General features: G+C 47.5%; 1 protein-coding gene across 1 annotated transcript in view; it reads left to right on the top strand.

Moving 5' to 3' along the window:
- The first annotated feature begins 931 nt into the window (after window positions 1-931).
- OTOA (otoancorin) overlaps window positions 932-6,000 on the top strand; it is a 74,891-nt gene continuing 69,822 nt past the window's right edge. The window contains exon 1 of the mRNA XM_086692780.1: window positions 932-1,112. The gene's annotated coding sequence lies outside the window, so the exon portion shown is untranslated. The remainder of the gene's footprint in view (window positions 1,113-6,000) is intronic.

Raw genomic sequence — 6,000 nt, 5'->3', positions numbered from 1 at the left:
TTGAACGATTGCCAGAAAATCTCTAGAGTTCACAATTATGTTTTCACTAGAAAAGATGTAAAACAGTTCTGTAGAATCCCACCATGCAAACCCAAGACTTCAGTGTACTTCCTCCCAGTTTTAATAAAAGTGCATGCACATGGTACTTAATATTTGGCTTTTTTTAATTATAAAATCATTTCCTTGAATTACTATTACATGGTCTTTGTTAATGCCCATTTAAAAATGTTTTTAACATTTACTTTTTTTGAGAGACAGAGCGCGCGAGCAGGGAAAGGGGCAGGCAGAGAGAGGGAGACACAGAATCCGAAGCAGGCTCCAGACGCTGAGCTGTCAGCACAGAGCCCTACACAGAGCTGGAACCCACAAACCGTGCGATCATGACCTGAGCCGAAGTCAGGTGCTTAACCGACTGAGCCACCCGGGTGCCCCATGGGATTAAAAAAAAAAATTTTTTTAATGTTTATTTATTTTTGAGAGAGTGAGAGAGACAGATTGTGTGTGAGCAGGGGAGGGGCAAAGAGAGAGGGAGACACCAAATCCGAGCCTGCTCCAGGCTCTGAGCCATCCACACAAGTCCCCACATGGGGCTTGAACCCACTAACCAGGAGATCATGCCCTGAGCCAAAGTCAGATGCTTAACTGACTGAGCCACCCAGGCGCCCCCAAAACATAAGGACTTTTAACAGAACCACATTACAATGCTCACAACTAAAAAACGTAGCCTTTACGTATCCAGTGATCACGTTGCTCCGACAGTCTTATAATTTGTTAACAGTCTGTTTGCATCTGGATCCGAATGAAGTCCCTACCTTGCAATTGGTGGCTCTATCTTTAACTTTTCAACCTCCCTCCCTGGCTGCAATCTCAGAGAGGGGCGGGGCAGAGTGCATTTCGCCCGTCCTCAGGCGGCACACCGGAGTCTGGAGAGAAAGCCCCAGACTCCGGCTGTGACCCCGCGGCTGCGGCGTTTCTACTCTCCCCTGCGGGAGTGGAGGTCGAGCCCGGCAGATTGGCACCGCCCCCACCGCTCGCCCCCGCCCCTGGTGAGCCCTGTGGCCACGCCCCTCGCCCCTCACGCGCGAGTCACAGCGGTGGAGCCGGCACCGCAGGTGAGGCGCGCTTGGCGGGCCGGGGCGCAGGGGTCGTGCGCGGGCCGGGGGCGCGCCACGGGGCCTCCCCAGGGAAGGGGCAGAAAAGGGTGCTTGGGGCTGGGGTGGGTTGCAGCCGTGGGGGCCGCGAGAAAGGAGAGCGAGCCAAGGGCAGGCACAGAGCCTTTAAGGGCTCTTGATGGGGTGTGTGTGTGTGTGTGTCTGTGTGTGTAAACTTCCAGGAAAGGGATTCAAACCCACTTAATAATAGTAATAAGAACAGCAATGATGGAAACGTTTGTAATAATGACAGCAGCTGCAAAAATAATAGCACTAATAATAATAGCCATTATTCACTGAGTGTTTATATGTGCCAGTGCTGGCTCAGTTCTTTACCTATTTTCTATACAAGGCTACTCTTTTTTTTTTTTTTTTAATTTTACTTTTTTTAAATTGACATCGAAATTAGTATATAGTGCAACAATGATTTCAGGAGTAGATTCCTTAGTGCCCCTTACCCATTTAGCCCATCCCCCCTCCCACAACCCCTCCAGCAACCCTCAGTTTGTTCTCCATACTTATGAGTCTCTTCTGTTTTGTACTTCTCCCTGTTTTTATATTATTTTTGTTTCCCTTCCCTTATGTTCATCTGTTTTGTCTCTTAAAGTCCTCATATGAGTGAAGTCATATGATATTTGTCTTTCTCTGACTAATTTCACTTAGCATAATACCCTCCAGTTCCATCCACGTAGTTGCAAATGGCAAGATTTCATTCTTTTGGATTGCTGAGTAATACTCCATTGTGTGTGTGTGTGTGTATATATATACATCTTCTTTATCCATTCATCCATTGATGGACATTTGGGCTCTTTCCATACTTTGGGTATTGTTGATAGTGCTGCTATAAACATTGGGGTGCATGTGTCTCTTCGAAACAGCACACTTGTATCCTATACAAGGCAATTCTTTACATATTTCCCATATTTTACCTCTTGGCTGTTGTGAGCAAGAAATGGGAAAATGCACCCAAAGCAAATAGCACCTACACCGACACTGCTTGGTATCAATTGATGAACTTTGCAAATGCTAACAACAGCCTTCCTGAGGGAGGTACTTTCGCCATCCCCATTGTATAGAGGAGGAAATGCAAGCCCAGAGAGGTTAAGGAGTTTGTTCAAGAGCACAAATTGGGTGGTTCAAATTAAAGTGGAGCTCCATCCTTGAGATGGCACTGGCCACCTGGAGTTTTAGGTTCCAGGTGCGGAGCAGAGAGGCTGGGGGGCAGAGCTGGTCAGTGCTTGGGATCTGGGCTCTGGGTTTGGGCACCCACCCTTCCACTCAGTAGCTGTGTGACCTTGGGCCGGTGGTTTGACTTCTTGTAACCAGTTTCCTTCTCTGAGAAGCAGAGATAATGGTAATATTTGCCTCAAAGGTTCTGCAAGTATTCAGTGAGACCGGGTATTTAGAGGGACGCGTACTTAGTTCTCTCTCATTCGGTAGTTGCTGGGATTATGACTAGCCAGGCAGCCCCACATTGGGACTCCCTCTCTGTTATCTGCTTGTTGTGTGACCTCGTGTTTCCATGAACTCATTTGTGAAACCCAGGAAAGTAAACCTTCGGTGTGTTGGAGAGAGTAAGTGGAGGGGAGGGTCTGGCGTGATGCTGGCACATGGTAGGTGCTCAGTGAGACTTTTCTTCCTCTCCTTTTATCTCAGAATCCCAAACCTTCCATTTTGTCCCCCTGAGACTAAAAGAGGAAGGGGAAGGTCTGTCCAGAGTCTTCCCCTCAAAGGCAGAGCTGGGGCAAGAGCTCAGGCCTCCATGCCTCTAGTCCAGAAAGTAAGCAGTCTTTTGACTTGTGTGCCTGCTGTGAGCCTGGCCATTCTAACACCAAATCCAGTTCAATCAGCCTGTTATTCTACAAGCCAGACAAGTCCGCCCACTTTGCATTAATAGCAATGAAAATTGTACCGTGATTTTTTTTTTTCGCTGGAAAATCTCCAAGTTAGTATCTGTATGGCCCATATATATGCACCCATGATGCAGACCTTACATCGGGCTGCTTTGCAGACAGTAAAACTCCATATAATTGTGAATTGTTAGTTTGTGTTTGGGATGGGATGTGCCAAAATTGGGGGAAATTCCCAGCATTTCAGCAAGTTTCATAGAGGATGAAATGTTTCTCATCTGTAGGGTGACCAGCTTATCCTGCTTTGCCTGCTACTTATCCTGTTTTTTTTTATTATTTATCTTTTTTGGGGTGGGGGGGAGTGCAAGCAGGGGAGGAGCAGAGAGAAGGGGACAGAGGATCCCAAGGAGGCTCTGTGCTAACAGGCTGACCCCAGAAAGCACGATCTGGGGCTTGAACTCAGAACCACAGGATCATGACCTGAGCCAAAGTTGGATGTTCAACCGACTGAGCCACCCAGGCGCCCCACAACTTTTCCTGTTTTAAAGCTGAACTGTGTGTCCCAGGAAACCCCTCAGTCCAGGGAAACTAGGATGGTCGGTCTCCCTGTTCATCTAAATTCTCCCTCGTGGTTTCTGGGGAAACTGTGTTCCTTTCTGGTTTGTGGTTGTTGTTGCTGTTTTTCATAGGTTCCACCAAGGCGGCCCTAGCCTGCCTGATTTCCACCAGTCTGCAGGTGGCTGGGCAGTGGTGGGACGGGGTGGGGGTGGGTGGGGAAGGGGAGGGGCCCTTGGAGAAAGCAATCAACTCCCAAATCATTATTGCTCTGCACACTCCATTCAATCCTTTTGGCCAGCCTCCTGAAAGAGAATGGCCCAAAGAGCTTTTAATTAAAACCAAATCCCGTACTGGTGATGCTCTGGGGTTTCCTTGGAACGAAGACATTATGTGCAGCAGAAAGCAGGGCATCTGTTTCAGTAATCATATACCTCTCCGTAGAGTTAATAGGGAGATGCTGGCAATAAGCACAAGAAGGCTCATTGTCTGGGAAACTGGAGAATTGTGAATGAGGCCAATGCCCCAGGGCAGCTGACCAAAAGGGAAGGGAGAAAAAAGGGCCAAAGTTTCCCCAAAGCCCAAAAGACCCAAACCCAGAAAGAGTTATTATGAGAGTTGAATGTACCAGCCTTGGGGGTGGGATTGGTGGGGCAGAACAGGTCTACAAAGTGCTTTGCGATCCTCTTCCCTCCAAACCTGTTGGCAGTTTGCACCTTCTGGTGTTTGTAGGTTTCAAAAGTTTCAGTTTGTTTTTGCCCTGGGCGGTAAAATGAGCATAATTGTTTTCAGAGCTGGTTGTGGAAGTGCCCTTGGGGGTTAAAGAATCTGTTTGCTCAAGAAAGCTAGATAATACCAGGGAAATCTGTATGAAAGAATGCTGGGGGGCCTATAAAATAATCTTAAGAATCCGTGCGTGTGCATTATGGGGGTTCCCTTCAAGTTCCTGTTAGTACCCCCAAGAGGATGGTGTCCTGTAATTGGGGTGTGCGTTGCCTGAGAGTGAGATGAAGCAAAACACAGTTCCCAGTTTTTATCTGATGTGACCTATAAATTTTGAGTGGTTCCCCCTCCTCCTTCCACTTGACCTGAAAGACCCTCCTGTTTTGCTGGTGGTGCCCACCCTATCAGCCCATCCTATCAGCTTCCTTCCCCTTTCCCCCTCATCTGTCCACCCTCTTTTTTTTTTTTTTTTAATTATTTATTTAAGAGAGACAGAGAGCTCCAGAGGGACGGGAAGAGTGAGAATCCCAAGCAGGCTCCACATGGATCAGAGTAGAGCCTGATGTGGGGCTGGAACTCACAAACCATGCCCTGAGCTGAAACCAAGAGTCAGAGGCTTAAGTGACTGAGCCACCTAGGCGCCCTGCTCTCCACCTTCTTTCACTAACATCACACAGTCTCCTCTGTTGCTTTCTCTTTTAAAAATCATTTACACGGGGGGCGCCTGGGTGGCTCAGTCGGTTGAGCGTCCAACTTCGGCTCAGGTCGTGATCTCACAGTCTGTGAGTTCGAGCCCTGCGTCGGGCTCTGTGCTGACAGCTCAGAGCCTGGAGCCTGTTTTGGATTCTGTGTCTCCCTCTCTCTCTGACCCTCCCCGCTTCATGCTCTGTCTCTCTCGGTCTCAAAAAAGTAAATAAAGGTTAAAAAAAAAATTAAAAAAAATCATTTACATGGAAAATTTCAAACACCTACAAAAGGAGACATAAGAATTTAACGAACCTCATGTACTCATCACTCAGCTTCAGTTGGCAACCCATAACCACCTCCCACCTACTTCCTCCCCTATTATTTTAAAGCCATCTCCAACACCACATTTCTTCTGTAAATATGTAAGTGTGTAGCTCTGAACGCGGGCTTGGCAGACTTTTCAGCATAGGAACAGAGAATAAATATTTTCGGCTTTGTAGATCGCACAGTCTCTGTGGCAGTGTGCAAGTGGCCGTAGACAATACAGAAATGAACGGGCATGGCCCTGTTCCAATAAAACTTTACTTATGGACGCTAGCATTTCAATTTCACACGTGAAATTGTCGTGGGTCAAGAAATACTGCTCTTTTGTTTTTTTTTTTAATTTTTGTTTTACATTTTATTTATTTTTGAGAGAGAGAGAGAGAGAGAGTGAGCACAAGTGGGGGAGGGGCAGAGAGAGAGGGAGACACAGAATCCGAAGGAGGCTCCAGGCTCCCAGCTGTCAGCGTAGAGCCTGATGTGGGGCTCGAACCCACAAACCATGAGATCATGACCTGAACCGAAGTCAATTGCTTAATTGACTGAGCCACCCAGGCGCCCCTCTTTTGTTTTTTTTAAACACTATTTAAAGATACAAACACCAGGGGCGCTTGGGTGGCTCAGGAGGTTGTGTCCAACTTCAGCTTCGGTCATGATCTCACAGTTTGTGAGTTCGAGGCCCACATAGGGGCTCTCTGCTGTCCGCATAGAGC

Source organism: Puma concolor, chromosome E3 (genome assembly GCF_028749965.1).
Source record: "Puma concolor isolate L17-30 chromosome E3, mPumCon1.1.hap2, whole genome shotgun sequence".
Lineage (NCBI taxonomy): Eukaryota > Metazoa > Chordata > Mammalia > Carnivora > Felidae > Puma > Puma concolor.
This window is presented reverse-complemented; position numbering and strand designations above follow the sequence as displayed.